Source organism: Neophocaena asiaeorientalis, unplaced genomic scaffold (genome assembly GCF_003031525.2).
Source record: "Neophocaena asiaeorientalis asiaeorientalis breed wild unplaced genomic scaffold, Neophocaena_asiaeorientalis_V1.1 scaffold192, whole genome shotgun sequence".
In the NCBI taxonomy this organism is placed as follows: Eukaryota; Metazoa; Chordata; class Mammalia; order Artiodactyla; family Phocoenidae; genus Neophocaena; species Neophocaena asiaeorientalis.
The window spans coordinates 5,198,539-5,216,194 of record NW_020185326.1 but is presented as its reverse complement, the minus strand read 5'-3'; the positions used below and the strand labels follow the sequence as shown (position 1 = coordinate 5,216,194).

The window sequence follows — 17,656 nt, the reverse complement described above, 5'->3', positions numbered from 1 at the left end:
CCGCCGCAGGTTTCCCAAACCTAAAGCCAGGCCCCTTTGCATCACTCTGCCACAGCACCCTCTTTCCCCAAAGCAGCACGTCACGTCGGCATAGCCCCTTCCAGCTTGCGGCATGCTCTGCAGGTACACGATCTAATTCAGTCCTGCCAGGGACAGGTGGCAGTCACCACGTAACCCCTATTTTGTAAATAAAAAACTGAAACTCAGAGAAATGAAGATACCTCCGAAGTCACTCCGCGGGAGAGTGCTGCAGCCGGGGTTCCAGCCCGCTCTGACTGCCCCTGAAACTCAGCCTGCAGTGAATGCACCCGGGTGCTTTGTACCTAGGAAAGCTACCTCTCTCCTCTGCCGGCCTCAGAGTCTCTGCGCCTGCCACCCACTCCTCCCGGACACTGGGCCGCATGCACGGAGAACAGGACGCACACCTGGGCACAGGACAGCCTGTGGTCACTGACTCTCCACCTCCTTCACCTGGGTGACGTCCCAGTGGGCAGGGAAGGCTGGAGGAAGCACGCCTGCTGTGGCAGGACAGCTGGGAGGGGGATGTAAGGACTGGGGCAGGTATTGGGGGCCCACCGCAGCCCAGACAGAGCCTACAAACAGTGGCAGTGCCAGGGAGCCGAAGGAGCGCAGAACTGAGAGGCCTGGGCCGATCCTTCAGTGCTGTGTGGCCCTCTGAGTCCAGTTCTGTCACCTGTCCAGTGGGGACGCAAACTCCACTCTCCTGGCCCGCTGCACCCAGTGAGGCCCAGCTTGCTCAGCTGGGCCAGCCTTTGTGCACTGAGGCCACAAGGTTGAAGGGTCAAGGCAAAAGCAAGTTCCCATTCTTTTCTTATTTCCCCCTCAGTATGCTGCCTTTCATTGTTTTCCGTATTATTCCAAAAGGAATATTCATTGTAGACAAAAAAAAAAAAAGGACCAAATAAGCAAAACAAAGACTATAAAAATTCTGGCATCACGGCTTTCCTGGTGGCGCAGTGTTAAAAAAAAAAAAAAAAAAAAAAATCCAGGCAGGGCTCTTAGAAACAAGGTATCCCCCAACATGGACTCTGTGCACATCTCTAGTCATCGCCTCTGGTTTCTAGAAGTAGAGTCCCTGAGTCAAAGGAGAGGGCGTCTGGGGACACGGCACAAGTCACCCTCCAGGAGAAGAGTCAATGAGGATTCAGTGCCCATTTCCCTCATCCACACCAAGTGTTCTAGTTTCAGGAGCTTTGGGGGAAATTTTTTTGCTGGTTCAGCAGATGAGGAATGACATCTAATCCATTTTCTTATTTTTACTTTTCTAATGATGAGAGGGAGGCTACACTTTTCATCATTGAGTCATTTCCAAAATGTGGCCACTTTTCCCAGTCCTGGGGTGAGCCTGCTGAACACGCCTCCCGGGGCATCCCCAGGGGCACAGCCCGTGTTCCACGTCCAGCCAGGAAGCTCCACTCTCTGTGCAACTACTAAGTGGTTAGTGACTGGCTTGTGACCCACAGGATAGGTCACTTCCAAGATGTAATGGCAGACAGTCTGTCCCTCCCCTCTTAGCTGCTGTCGCCTGTGTTCCCTCCCCCTCCCTTCCCTCCCTCCTGCTCACTGCCTCTTCCCAGCCCCACACCTCTCTACTGCTCTCTCTCTCTCTCTCTCTCTCTCTCTCTTTCTCTGTCTGTTATATCTCTGGATCTGGGAAAGCAAGCACCCATGTTATGAGCTGCGCTGAGTAGTCGTCCACCCAAGAGCGAACTGAGGGAGCACCCAGGCCAACAGACAGAAAGGAACTCAGACTCTCGGTCCGAACAGAATCCTGCAGCCTGTGAATGAACTTGGGAGCAAGTCCTCCCCAAGTTGAGCCCAGATGAAGCCACAGCACCTGCCTGTGAGACACCTTGAAGCAGAGCAACCCAGCTAAGCCGTGAACAGATTCCCAGTCCACACAAATGGTGAGATATTAAATATTTGTAGTTTTAAGGTACTAAAATTTGGAGCAATGTTGTCAGAGAGGAATACACAGCTAACATAGGCTGCGGGCCCCATGACCCAGTCCCTCCCTCCTCCCCTTGCCCTGCTCCCCGCTCCAGCCCCGCAGCCGCCTCCCTACACCCTCTGACCAAACCCACTTCTGCCTGCCAGTCTCTGCCCCAGTGGTGCCTTCTCCCTCTTGTCATCCGGTCCCAGAAAATGTCACCCCAGGGAGGCCTTTCAGGGTCTCCTACCCAGTGACTCCCTCATCCTCCCTCATGGCACCCTGCTTCATTTCAGGCAGGGCACTTGCTCTCTCCTTTCACATGTCCCTGGTGTCATGCTTTTGTCCATCTCCCCTCCAGACTATGAGTTCCTTGCAGGCAGAGACCACTCAGTCATCTTCAGCACCGCACCTGGCCTCCCAGGGCACCTGGAACAGGCTGAGTGCTTGGCTGCTCAGTGATTAAAGGGGAGAATTTGGGAGCACCCCCCTTCTTGATTTTTACCAACTCAGTCTGTGGAGATGAACACTAGTAACAGGAGGTCGAGTTGCCTCTGAGGCCGGGGGACAGCCAGAATGACCTCTGTGTAACTCTTTCTGCTCCAGTTGCTCCCCCGAAGCTTGGTGGACACCGTAGACCCAGGAGGCTGCCTGCCCCCTGGCGTCCAGCACTAGAACTGCAGCCCCAGGCCGGGATACGGCAAAACCAAACAGGCACCTTTATTTGTGTGACCTTTCAAGGCAGTTGCTCTCCACAGTCCCAGATGAGCAAAGAAGCAGGACCTGCAGGCTTCAAGGGCAGTGCCAAGGACCTCGGAAGCCTCCCTTGCCCCCTCTCTCTGTCCACCCCAGGTGTCCTCTTCATGCGTGAGGCATCCTCATCTCGGCCAAGACAGTGATTCTACCCCCTGCTTCCAAATGAGAACCCTGAGGGTCCAACAAGAACTAGTCCTGTCCCTGGACATTGGACTTGGTTTGTGGTGCCTCTGCCACTATGACAAGGAGATATATGCCAGAGGAGAGACGTGTCTTGTCCAAGGTCACATAGTGATTCAATGGCAAAGCTTATACTTTGGTTAGGATTAGATTCGGCTGCATATATCAAGAAATCCCAAATAATGGTGGTATAAACAGGGGAGAGAGATTTATATCTTTCTCATATTAAAGAACCCTAGAGGCAGGCAGTCCATACTAATCCTGGGCTGTCCATCATGGAAGATGATAGATGATCTGTCCTGCTCCAGCATCTTAGTATATGATTTCCATCATCAAAATGGTCCAAAATGCCTGCTGGGGCTCCAGCCTAGACCAGCCATCATGGCTGCCTTTCAGATGGCAGGAAGGAGAAAAGAATGAGGGCACAGGGGACCCCCTCGGCTCTGTCAGTTCCATCTGACCATCTGACCTCCTCAAAATCTCACACCATACCTCTGGTCACATGGTATTGGCCTGAACTTCGTCTGGTCACTCTTATAGCTGCAGGAGAGATTAGGAACTCTAGTCTTTTAGTTTGGTGAATTGCTGCCTGTATTCAAACTATCTCTGTTTCTAAGCAAAGGGAGAATGAAAACTGTGAAAACTACCAGTGCTCCCTCCCTACACAGAACTCCAAGATGAAGAGAAGGAGATGGTGTTATTTTCAGAGGCATAGGGCATTTGTTCACCTACCACAGCCTCTCATTTCTTGGTGTTTATTCATTCACAGACAGAACAAAAAGTCTTGGCTCCAAACCAGGATATATGAGTGGGACCCTTGCTTTTTGTTCTCAGCAAAATTATTAGCCGCTCCGTGGCACGCGGGATCCTCCCGGACCGGGGCACGATCTCGCATCCGCGACATCGACAGGCGGACCCCCAACCACTACGCCACCACGGAAGCCCTCTGTTGGCTTTTGTCTACTTGTCCCTTGTAAGTAGATCTTGGGAAATCCTTTCCTATTTCATAAATGGAGTGGGGTGGGGTGGAGTGGGGATTGCGGGGACTTTTAAGCAAGCAGCGTGTTCCTTAAAAAGATGTGTCAAAATTATTTCTCTATAAGTCAAAGAATAGAATGCATTGACCCCCACCATTTTTGACCCTCATGGTGAATATAGTAGGAAAAATAATCCACAAAAAATAAAACTGATAGTGGTTAAAACTGCTCGTGGTAAATTTTATCATTAACTAAAAATTAGTGGAAGAAAAGTATATTTGAAAACATTTTGATACATATAATTTGACCCTGGAAAACTGACTTGGTAGAAAGAATGATCCCTAAAATTTACAATAACAGAATCTATAGTCAGTAAATTATGTCGACCCAAATAAAATAATTTACATTTAAAAATTGATCCTGATAAAAATAATTTCAGTGAATTAAGGATAAAAGTGGATAACCTAGAATTGATGTTCTGTTATATGTTTTATCTAATATTATCTCATTTACTTTTCTAAATTTATTTTTTATTGAACCATAGTTGAATTACAGTGTTGTGTTAATTGCTGCCGCACAGCAAAGTGACTCAGTTATACACATATATATACATTCTTTTTCAGATTCTTTCCATTATGGTTTATCACAGGATGTTTAGTATATTTCCATGTGTTATACCGTAGGACCTTGCTGTTTATCCATTCTCTATATAGCAGTTTGCATCTGCTAACCCCAAACTCACACTCCATCCCTCTCCTACATCCTCCCCCTTGGCAACCACCAGTCTATTCTCTATGTCCCCGATTCTATTTCTGTTTCATAGACAGGTTCATTTGTGTCATATTTTAGATTCCACATTCATTTACTTTTTTAATACTTAATAAACTTCATATTTTAGAGCAGTTTTAAGTATATAGAAAAAGTGAGGAAATAGCACAGAGTTCCCATATATTCCTTCTCATTGTCCCTCCCATGCAATTTACTCCATTTTTTAACCTTGCGATAATGTGGTTCATTTGTTAACATTTATGGACCAATATTGGTACATTAACAACTAAAGTCCATAGTTTACATTAGGGTTCACCGTTTTTGTTATACGGTGAGTTTTGACAGCTTCGTAATGTCATGTATCCACCATTACAGTATGGCCCAGAATAGTTTTACCACCTTAAAATCCCCTGTGCTCCACCTATTCTTTCCTCTCTCCCTCCCCTCAAACCACTGACTACTGATCTTTTCACTCCCTCTATAGTTTTGCTCTTTCCAGAATGTCAGATAGGTGGAATCATACGTTATGTGGTCTTTTAAGATTGGCTCCTTTCACTAAGCAACATGTATTTCAAGTTCCTCCACGTTTTTTGGTGGCTGGATAACTCATTTCTTTTTACTTCTGAATAATATTCCGTTGTATGGATGTACATAGCACTGTTTGTTTATTCAGCCACCTACTGAAGGGCACCTTGATAGCCTCCAGTTTAGGGCAATTATGAATAAAGCTGTTAAATATTTGTGTGCAGGTCTTTGTGTAGACGTAAGTTTTCAACTCTTGTTGGGTAAGTACCTAGGAACATGGTTGCTGTATCATATTGCTGGTGAGACTACGTTAAGCTTTGTAGGAAACTGCCAAGCTGTCTCTCAAGGTGACTGTACCATTTTTGCCTTCCCACCAGCGATGTTGTGTCACACCATCACCAGCATGTGATGCTGTCGGTTTTCGCATTCAGCCCTTCTGATAGGTGTTTGGTGGTATTTCGTTGTTGTTTTAATTTGCAGTTCCCTAGTGATGTATGATGTTGAGCATCTTTTCATATGCTTTCTGCCATGTGCTTATCTTCTTTGACGAGATACCTGTTTGGATCTATTGCCCATTTTTAAATTGTTTGAGTTTTGTTTCTTGAGTTTGTGAGAGTTTGTTTTCTCTGTGAGACCTTGTTTGTCAAGATGCTGTTGAATTTTAGGAGTTCTTTGTGCATTTTGGATATGCTTGCTTGCCATCTTTATATCTTCTTTGCTGAGGTGTCTCTTCAGATCTTAGAACCATTTTTAAATTGGATAGCTGTTTTCTTATTGTTGAGTTTGAAGAGTTCTTTGTATATTTCGGACAATAATCCGTTATTAGATAGGTGTTTTACAAATATTTTCTCTCAGTCTGTAGTTTGTCTTTTCATTTTCTTAACAGTGCTTTTTGCAGAGCAGAAGTTTTTAATACCAATGAAGTTCAACTTACCAACTTTTTCTTTTGTGGATCAAGTTTTTGGTGTTTTATCTAAAGAGATTTTGACAAACCTAAGGTCACCTAGATGTTTTCCTATGTTATCTTCTAGGAGTTTATAATTTTCCATTTTCCATTTAGGTCTGTGCACCATCTTGAGTTAATTTTTGTGAAAGGTCTACGTCAAGGTTCATTTTCCTTTGTTTGCATGTGGATGTCCAGTTGTTCCAAAATCCTTTGTTAAGTACTGTCATTTCTCCATTAGATTACCTTTGCTCCTTTGTTAAGAATCAGTTGACCACACACATATGGTCACCTTATTTTTGAGAAAGGAGGCAAGAACATACAATGGAGAAAAGACAGCCTCTTCAATAAGTGGTGCTGGGAAAACTGGACAGCTACATGTAAAAGAATGAAATTAGAACACTCCCTAACACCATATACAAAAATAAACTCAGAATGGATTAAAGACCTAAATGTAAGGCCAGACACTATAAAACTCTTAGAGGAAAACATAGGCAGAACACTCTATGACATAGATCACAGCAAGATGCTTTTTGACCCAGCTCCTAGAGAAATGGAAATAAAAACAAAAATAAACAAATGGGACCTAATGAAACTTAAAAGCTTTTGTACAGCAAAGGAAAACATAAACAAGACAAAAAGACAACCCTCAGAATGGGAGAGAATATTTGCAAATGAAGCAACTGACAAAGGATTAATCTCCAAAATTTACCAGCAGCTCAATATCAAAAAGCAAACAACCCAATCCAAAAATGGGCAGAAGACCTAAATAGGCATTTCTCCAAAGAAGATATACAGATTGCCAACAAACACATGAAAGGATTCTCAACATCACTAATCATTAGAGAAATGCAAATCAAAACTGCAATGAGGTATCACATCACACCGCGCAGAATGACCATCATCAAAAAATCTACAAACAATAAATGCTGGAGAGGGTGTGGAGAAAAGGGAACCCTCTGGCACTGCTGGTGGGAATGTGAATTGGTACAGCCACTATGGAGAACAGTATGGAGGTTCCTTAAAAAACTAAAAATAGAACTACCATACGACCCAGCAATCCCACTACTGGGCATATACCCTGAGAAAACCATAATTCAAAAACAGCCATGTACCACAATGTTCATTGCAGCTCTATTTACAATAGCCAGGACATAGAAGCGACCTAACTGTCCATGACAGATGAATGGATAAAGCTCATGGGGTTTAAAACAATGGCTGCCAACCTCTGTCAGCCTTTCAGCAATCAAAAGCAGCAATGAGGCAGTTAGCACTCAGATTACACAACCCAATATTTGGAAGACAAGGTCCTTATCTCTCATCCTGGCTCCAGCAAGTGCATCAGGAGCATGGCTCTAAGGCTGCTTGTCACAAGAATGGAGGTTGGGGGATTGTAGCTATACCATGCAAAATTTGCTGAAGTTCACCCAAATTTACCAGCCTCTTCATGAAGCTCTCCTCTGAATGCTGTAAGTATAGTTGGACTAGACTCCAGAGTTCCAAAATAATTTTTCAGACAGTGGTGGCCAATTCAGTAGTTGTTTAGGTAGAGTGATGGAATCCTGGAGCTTCCTATTCCACTATCTTACATGATGTTACTCTCAATACCTTCTGTGGCTGATAATATTCCGCTGTATGCATGTACCATATTTTGTTTATCCATTCATCATAGGGAGGATTCTACTGTTTCTCTTCAGCCGATAGGTGGAACTAGGGCCCATGGGTAGACATTCTAGAGAGGGAGCTTTGAGATCAAAATGGCATTTTGACCTTCACAGCTGCCTGCCCAAAAAAAGAACAGGGCTCACACACAAAGGGAAGTTCCCCACTGATGCAGAGGTGGTCCACGCAAGGTGTGACATATTGGAACTAGCCAAGAAGGGCTCCCTGTCTAGTTGATTGGCCTGTTGATGCCAACAGGAATCTGGAGAAAAATCACACTCCTCCATTGTTCTCCATTGTACCATCCAGGACCCACCAGCCCTGGAGGTGAACAGAGAGCCTGTCCAACTTCCCCAGGAAGGAAAGGGTACAGAGAAGGAAATAGGAGGAACTGATTGGAAACTTTTGGAGCTCTATCTGAAAAGAGAAATTCTAGGGATATAGAGTGACAAAGTAAAGCTCAAGGCTCTTTCTGAACAATTGTCAGCCCAGAAATTGGTTTCTGGACTTGGGGCAAGCTATTTGCTCACCTATGTTATGTAGGGTCTGTGGCTCCTCATAGAGGTTTTGTTAGGGGAAATGTTTTTTACTCGGCCTTTATTCTCTTTTTTTTTTTTTAGTGTAAGATTATAACACATTTCTCTTTATAATAAAAGCAAACAGAAAATCAGTTAGGATACAGTGGAATAACAGGAAGAGTAAACTTGACCTAATTAACATGCATAAAATAATACACACAAAAACTGAATAATACACATTCTTTTTAAGTACACCTGGAACATTTCAAATATTTACCATATTATGGACCACAAAGTAAGGTTCTACAAATTTCAAGCAACTAAAATCATACAAAGTATATTCTGGGTCACAGTGCAATTAATTTAGAAACCAGTATCAAATATTCTACTGGAATATCCCTGTTGATTTAGAAATTAAGAAAATATATACTTAAGTAAATCAGGGCTCAATGAAGAGAATATATTGAAGATTATAAAATAGTTTTAACTGAAGGATAATAAAATTACCAAGTATCAAAATATGTACGTTGTAGTTAGAGTCATGCTTAGAGAAAATTTAGAGCTTTAAAAAGCACATATTCAAAAAGAAGAAAAGCTAAAAGTCAATGAGTTATGCATCTATCTCAAAAAGTTTAAAAACAACTAAATAAAATCCAAAGAAAATAGAGGGAAGGAAGAAGTAAAGTTAGCATAAATTATATAGAAAATAATAGAGAAGATCAATAAAATTCAGATATTGTTTCTTTTAGGACATTAGTAAAATTTTTAAAACCTCATATTGATACTAATGAGAAAAAAGAAAAAGGCATGAAAAAATCATTATCAGCAAGAAAAAGGGGACATGGACATAGATTACATAGACCTGGAAAAATTTACAATAGGGTAATATGGACAACTTTTTGCCAGTTTGAAAATGTTGAAGTAATGAAAATTTCTAACGATATACTTTTAAAAAAAATCTTCATTGGAGTATAATTGCTTTACAATGGTGTGTTAGTTTCTGCTGTATAACAAAGTGAATCAGCTATACATATACATATATCCCCATATCTCCTCCCTCTTGCGTCTTCCTCCCACCCTCCCTATCCCACCCCTCTAGGTGGTCACAAAGCACCGAGCTGATCTCCCTGTGCTATGTGGCTGCTTCCCACTAGCTATCTATTTTACATTTGGTAGTGTATATATGTCCATCCCACTCTCTCACTTTGTCCCAGCTTACCCTTCCCCCTCCCCATATCCTCAATTCCATTCTCTAGTAGGTCTGCGTCTTTATTCCCATCTTGCCCCTAGGTTCTTTATGACCATTTTTTTTTTTAGATTCCATATATATGTGTTAGCATATGGTGTTTGTTTTTCTCTTTCTGACTTACTTCACTCTGTATGACAGACTCTAGGTCCATCTACCTCACTACAAATAACTCAATTTCGTTCCTTTTATGGCTGAGTAATATTCCATTGTATGTATGTGCCACATCTTCTTTATCCATTCGTCTGTCGATGGGCATTTAGGTTGCTTCCATGAACTGCCTATTGTAAATAGTGCTGCAATGAACATTGGGGTGCATGTGTCTTTTTGAATTATGGTTTTCTCTGGGTATATGCCCAGTAGTGGGATTGCTGGGTCATATGGTAATTCTATTTTTAGTTCTTTAAGGAACCTCCATACTGTTCTCCATAGTGGCTCTATCAATTTACATTCGCACCAACAGTGCAAGAGGGTTCCCTTTTCTCCACACCCTCTCCAGCGTTTGTTGTTTGTAGATTTTCTTATGATGACCCTTCTCACTGGTGTGAGGTGACACCTCATTGTAGTTTTGATTTGCATTTCTCTAATAATTAGTGATGTTGAGCAGCTTTTCATGTGGCCTTTATTCTTTTTATCCATTTTCCTTCATTTGTTTCTTAAGTCCCTTATTTCATTCATCAGGTATACAAAGAGGTGGCATGGCATTGCAGGAAGAGGATGGACTTGACATCTCTTGAATAAATATTTACTGTTAGCCTGCCTATGTGTGCCAAGCACTGAAACATTGCAGTCACCATGATTAGAGCTATATATAAATATATATGCTTTGTAAATAAAGCTCCCATAATTACAGTGATATTAACAAGCGGTTTATAGTTCAACCTTCAAACACATTTTCAGCCACATGTACTGCACAGAGGGAGGGAAATTCTGTGTTAGTGCTGACATACTGTACTGCTCTCAGATTAAGAACCACTTTGCTAGAGAAAATCTCCTCCAGTGGCTTACCCTGGCCAGCAGCTAGCTAGCTCCTCTCTTAGACAATAGCTAGTCCCCAGGTGTTATAAATTTCGAATTGCAAATATGAAACATCCTGTTTTAAGGAAGTTGCTGCTGAGAACCAGGGATCCAGTTTTAAATGAAAAAGACTAAGTGTGAGGGCATGAGAAGACAATTGGGAGGAAGACCAGCTCCTTTACATGTCGTGGGGAGATGTGACTTAGTGTGAAGTGAACTCCAGGAAGAACCCCCAAAAGAGTGGTTTTATCCTCCTCAACTGGTGGTGAGTGCTGGGGAATATCAGGTAATGTGGTAGTGGTATGACGCAGAGCTCTAAGAAGCACATGTATCCAACCCTATGTCTGCTGGAGTAAATAAGAATGTCTTGTTCAGCTTCTCTTTGGGTGGGATTGGCTGCTGGGGGGTTTCTAGAAGCAGCACCCGACTCTATATGACTCTTTTATTACAAATATTTTGTAATCCCCTCTTCTACTCCCCTGAAATGAAATTCACAGATAAAATAGCCTAGAAAATTGACTGTATAGTAAAACTGTGAAAAAGTTATTTGTGTTTATATGTAAAGCAGAGTTTTTTCCTCTATATGAGTGACTGGCAAGACAGTCACATGTGAATTAGGACAAGGACAAGGTTAGAGAAACTTCTCCAAAATGGGGGACTGTTCTGTACACAGCAGGATAGTAAGCGTCCAGCTGGCCCACTAAATGCCAGGAGGTGCCCCTGATCATTGTGACAACCAAAAATAACCTTGTTAAAGTCCAAAGTGCCCCTGGGGGCTTCCCTGGTGGCGCCCCTGGTGGCGCAGTGGTTGAGAGTCCGCCTGCCGATGCTGGGGACACAGGTTCGTGCCCCGGTCTGGGAAGAACCCACATGCCGCGGAGCGGCTGTGCCCGTGAGCCATGGCCGCTGAGCCTGCGAGTCCGGAGCCTGTTGCTCCGCAACGGGAGAGGCCACAACAGTGAGAGGCCCGCACCGCAAAAAAACAAAAACAAAAGCAAAAACAAAGTGCCCCTGGGGGGAGATGTTGATCTCACAGAGAACCATTGATGAATGGAAATTGACCAAACAGCCCCAAGAGAATGCTCTTTTGATATTTATTGGGTTAACTTTGCCACTTAAGGGAATCTGAGGCTAGAACAAGACCAAAGGGCTCCCAATTTAACAAAAGACCAAGCCCCAAGTGATTTACCCAAAGTCAAACAGCACAGGGGCAAAGGTCCTCCCTGAACAGTACACTTTTAATCTGAACCCGCACTTTGTGAGCACTGTCCGCTTCTTTGATTTCAGGGTCAGCTAACCTGCACGGAGCACCTGCTGTATGCTATGTTGTTTCTTCTCCCTGCCTCCTTCCTTCCTCACCCCTAACATCTAGTAGAGTATAATTTTTGTACCAGCTGGTTTATTGACTGTTACAGAATCATTAATACTGTAGTTGGTTGCCTTGCTTACAGTATTTGTTACGCCACCTCCGTGCCCTACCCCACAACTGGGCCTTTAACCAGATGATAACTCAATGTCTGCATCCTTGGAATCATCCTTATATCTGGTCCTTGTCCAAGGCTGAGCCGTGTGAATGACCCACAGCTCGAGAAGGGACCGAGATGTTCTCTTAGAGAGCCAAGACCCTCCCCTGTCCGTCTAGGACCTTTCTCTACACAGTATGGCTTTAAGCTTTCACTATCCCCTGTTTTCCAGTGTTAGGTGCCTGTGTGGCCTCAACAGCTTTAGCAATCAGTCCCTTCTGGGGATTAGCCTCTTTTAGCTGACTCATCTTGGAGGCCTTTGTGCGCAGATTAGGGAGTTTTGCTTGATCAGCACATCCTTAGCTTTACCAGGGCCTGGATTTTAGCAGGATTCCCAGAATCTCTGTCGTTTGTTTTTTGTTTTGTTTTATTTTGTTTTTCCTTACTCAGTTAAAACGAATGCAGTTGTCTAGAAATTTCTCTACATTTTGTTCATGAGGCAATAGCTGATGGGAGAGGGAGTGACCATGGTGTCAATGATTCACCAAAAGTAGATCTGTCCAAAGATTCCTTTTGTCATGGATCTATTTTTCCTGACCTTTTATGTAAGCAAAAATCCCCAGGAGGCTGGACTTCATCCACATACATACCTTTGAACATGTTGTCTAGCTTCAAGAAGGAGTTAAAATTGTTATTACTAAAATTATTTGCATTTAAATAACTCAGGGTAAAAAGACAAATAAAATCTTTTCAAGTTGTTCACAGGGAGATAAGGCATAGAATCACTTCCTACATCCTTCTCCACTGCAAACAAGCTTGAGGGATAAATAAGGGGCTCCAGGAGCTTAGCCACAGACCCACTTTCAGGTGGGGACTTCAAGGAAGATTTCCCGGGAAAGGAATTACATAAGACACTGAATAATACCACAGCCAAGTCCCGGGGGCTCATTTTGTTGTACATAAAGTGATAGAAATGAGCGTTTTGGGTTTGGTCTTCTTTTTGGAGGCATTATAGAGAAGATACAGGCAAGATCAGATGGGAAGTGAGATGAGGGCAACCAGAGGTGTCTAAAATTGCCTCTCTAAATTTTGGAGGGTGGGAGAACTACCTATGGCAGCTGTGAAGTCAGAGAGGCTCTGAGAGGGAGGATGAGGTGTGTCTCTTTCTTGGGCTCTATTGCAAACACCAAAACACCCATCAGGTGAGATAAAAACAAAGTGAGCCACAGGTATATTCTTGGAACGTTGTTGCTATTTCCCCTTAATTCTAAATGGTGTTTGCTGAACTGAGAGAAGGAGGGGAGGGCGGGACAGAGATTCAACTCAACCAACAGCTCTGGCTCTGTCTGCTTTTTACAGGTGTTTTGGTGTTTGTGTCCAATGTGGTGGCTCTCTCCAAATGAACGGTCTCCCCAAGTGTGGATAAAAATACTTGAAGGGCTTTAGATGAAGGTTTCACACTTGAAATATTTCCTTCTTTCTCAGCCCAGGATAAACTGGCAACAAATCAATCTTCCTTCCTCATCCTTGGGCCTCACAGCTGGGCATGCCCTTTCTATGATAACCTCTCTTGGGAAGTATCTGGATGGGCACAGAATGCTTGCCAGGCTGCTGCCTACTGGCCAGCTGTTCTTGATCCCCCTACTATCCGCCTTGTCTACCCCTGAAAGCCACCTGAGCAGATCATTAAGGACCTCTTGACAGCTCTTGGGGATGGGAAGGGTGCCTGCCTTTCCTGAAAGAGTGACCCAGATGCTCCTGGCCCCCACTCCTGTCTTCCAGGGATGAGCTTGAGCTTTTGCTGAGAGAGAATGCCTTCCACCTGAGTCTTGTCCATTCTGAAAATTCTGCTTTATGGCCTCATGACATATGCCTTCATCTAAGGAAGTTTTTAACAGGGGTTCATAGTAGGACTTCAGTCTACTGAAACCTTCTCTGAAATCATGTGCCAAATTTTGTATCTATCTGTTGCTTTCACATATTCTGACTCCCTTCCCCACAAAATGGTAAGAACCATTGTGTTTAAAGAGTAGCCAATTTGTGTCATCTCTGATGTCCCTTAATTCCCCTGAAATCCAATTATATCCAGGGCATGGGAATTAATTTTTGAGCTCCCTGGGTCTTGGACCATTCCCAAAGAAAATGAAAACAACTTCGTAGCCTGTCCTTGCTATGTCAGCTACCCAAGGACTTCTGAGAACCTCCTGATATGTGTCAGCCAAAAATCTACCTGCCAGAATGGACACTTCACCCAAGAACATATCTGAAGGGGCAATAAACACATGAAAAGATGCTCAATATCATTAGTTATGGGGAAATGCAAATTAAAATCTCAATGTGATATCTTTACAGATCCACTGGCATGGCTAAAATTAAAAAGTCTGACAATTCCAAGTATTGGAGAGGATTTGGAACAACTGGAATTCTCATACATTGCAGGAAGGTAGAAGAAGGGGAGCCCAAAATGATGTAGTCACTTTAGAAAATAATTTGACAGTTTCTTGTAAAGTCAGACATACACTTTATCCTACAGCTAGCAATTCTATTCCTAAGTCTTTATGCAAGAAAAGCACATGACCACACAAAGACCTGCATGTGATTGGTAAAGCAGTGTTATTCATAACAGCCCCAAACTGGAAACAACACAAAGGTATATCAAATGTGAATGGATAAACACATTGTGACATATCTATACAGCAATAAAAAGGAACAGACTACTGATATATGTTTACAACCTGGTGATTCTCAAAAGCATTATGCCAAGGGAAAGAAGCCAGACAGAAAAAGACTACAAACTGTATGATTCCATTTATATGACATTCTAGAAAAGGCAAAGCTATAGTGACATAGATCAGTGGCTGCCAGGGGCTGGAGGTAGGAGGAGGAAATTAACTGTAAAGGGGCACAAGGAAATTTTTTGAAATGGTGAACTTGTTCAATATCTTGATTGTGGTGATGGTCACATGTCTGAATGCACTTGTCAAAATTCATCAAACTGTACATTTAAAATATGTATTATATGTAAATTATTTACCAATACAGCTGACTTTTTTTAAAAAACTAGCTGCAGAGCATCATTTTTCTTTATATATAGGACAGTCCAAACATGGAACTCTTTTTTGCAAGGATAAAGGATCTCAGACTTGGGGTCAACACATATCATTTTATGATTTATTTTACATATTGGACTCTGGAGTTTATCCTAATTTCCTACTCCAACTGGCACTCTTTCAATTGGGAGCTGCTTTTTACATCTTTCTCATCTTAAATGTGGAGCCAGGGGATGTTATGAGCACTGCAGAGTCCAAATTGTGTCTGGTTGTATTTTAGGTCTATTAAATCCACTGCAGTGTTTGGAGCAGACTGGAGGGGAGAGAAGGAAGAGATCTGAAATAGACTGAAATACAGCACTGGGGATGGAAAGAAGTGCCGGGGAGAGATATTTCAGCAGACTTTGTCAGGGACTAGATAAGGGGTATAAAAGAGAGTAAACAGTGTTCAGAGAAGACTTCGAACAGTTTCCCATTGCTTTTGAGAAAAAGCCCGAACTCCTGAGTGTGGGCTATCAGGCCTTCCATAATCTACTTCTAGTCTCCCTCTTCATTGCCCACTGCCTCTTTTCACTGAATCAGAAGCTCTGCAAGCACAGAATTCTGTTACTTAACAGCAGCCGTTCAGTACCTACTGGTTGTATATACATATATACAAATGTCCATTCACCTACTGATGGACACTTGTGTTGTTTTCATTTTTTGGCTATTACAAACAAAGCTGCTATGAATATTCTTGTCCAGGTCATTGTGTGGACATACGCTTTCATTTCCCTTAGGTAAACCGTGGCAATAGAATTGCTGGGTCATATGGTAGGTGTAGTACATCTATACAATGGAATACTACTCAGCAACAAAAAGACAAACTATTGGTGCACACAACAACATGGATGAATCTCAACATGCTTCTGCTGAGTGAAAGAAGTTGCATACCCTCCCGCCCCAGCAAAAAGACAGCCAGTATGTGTGATTCCATTCATATAAAATTCTAGAAACAGCAAACTAATCTATAGCAACAGAAAGCAAACCAGCAGTTGGGAGGGCAGGGGACAGTGAGGCACATAGGGTGAGGATTATAAAGGTGCATGGGGAGGCTTTTTTGGGGTGATGGATATGTTCATTATTTTTATGGAAGTGATAGTTTCACAACTGTATACATATATCAAAACATCATACTGTACATTTTAAATATGTGCAGTTTATAGTATGTCAAGTATACCTTAATAAAGCTGAGAAAGATACTGTTTGAATAAATAGCAGGCCCTCCGTAAATGCATATAGAATGAACGTAGAGAAGTGTTCACTGTTGGTTTAAGGGATACAAACCAACATGCCCAATAAATATTGGTAGAATTAATGTACAGAAGAAATATGTGACTAAATAGTAGGTGTTCAATAATTTTATAAGGAATGAGTGAATGAATGAATGTATTTGACAAATGTTTATGTCAGCCTATCATGTGCCTGGGACTATCCTAGGCTCTGGGAATAGATTGGGGAACAAAACAAAGATCCCTGAGCTCACAGAGCTTTAATTTGAGGAGGACAGTAAACAATGAAAAGATAAGTAAAACACATATAGTGTGCTAGACAGGTGCCAAGGAGAGAGAAAGCTGAGAAGGGGGACAGGGAATGTCAGGGAAGGAGACTGACATTTTTGAGATTGTGGCCACCCTCCTCCCAGACCTAAAGGAAATGAGCGGACCAGGTGGGTATCTAGGAGAATAAAAAATAACGGCCCCAGAATTGAAGAAAAGAATAAGCAAGAACTGAATGAAACTTCTGACGAGTGAAACGTAATATAGCAAGAGCGCGTAAGTGCTAATAAAGACGGCTGCGGCCCGGCCCCTCCCGGCCCGCCGATCCTTGCGTTGTCCACGAGGAGGCGCTCCTGCTCCCGCCCCGCAGTCGCCTTCCGCCAATGCGTGGGCACGCGCAGAAACCGCTAGGCGGCGTCGGTTTCCCTTCCCACGCGCGGACGCCGGCGTGGGCCGACGCCGCCGGGGTGCCCGCGCGTGCGCAGAGCCGAGGCCAGTCTGCCCTTGGGGCGGGGCGGAGCGGGGCGGGGCCGAGCAGGGCGGGGCGGGGCGGGGGTTTGAGGTGATTCCTGAGGCGCGGCGGCTGTTTCAGCCGTGCGGGGAAACCGAAAGTGGGCGGCGGCCGTGGCTGTAGACCTGGCGGAGACGGCGGTGGGAGCCGGGCCCAGAGGCGCGGGGACGGGCCGCGGGCCCGCAGAACAAGGTGAGGGCAGGTCCTGCTGGCTGCGGGAACGACAGGGGCCAGGCGAGGGCGGACGAGGGTTCGGGCGGGCGCGGCGCACCTGGGTGACTAAGAGGGACAGTGGCCCAAGCGGGACTCGAACGGACCGGGGCCTCTTCCCAGCAGCCGCAGAGGATTCCCTGGTCTCCACCCCGGAAAGCGGGCTGGGCGCCAGGGGAGTTGGCGTTCCAGAGCGTTGTGTTTTAAATCTCTGATGGGACCGTCTGGGGTTCACCTGGGAGTCGGACGGACCCCTGCCGCCTGGGAAACTCTGCAGTGGGGGCAGTGCAGCAGGGGGAGGGCGGGTGTGTGGACCTGGGGTGGGAGGTGCTGACCAGGAA

The 17,656-nt window shown here is 44.0% G+C and overlaps 1 protein-coding gene across 1 annotated transcript in view; it reads left to right on the top strand.

Moving 5' to 3' along the window:
• Positions 1-17,162: 17,162 nt before the first annotated feature.
• TDRD7 (tudor domain containing 7) overlaps positions 17,163-17,656 on the top strand; it is an 89,550-nt gene continuing 89,056 nt past the window's right edge. Inside the window, exon 1 of the mRNA XM_024734407.1 lies at positions 17,163-17,297. The gene's annotated coding sequence lies outside the window, so the exon portion shown is untranslated. The remainder of the gene's footprint in view (positions 17,298-17,656) is intronic.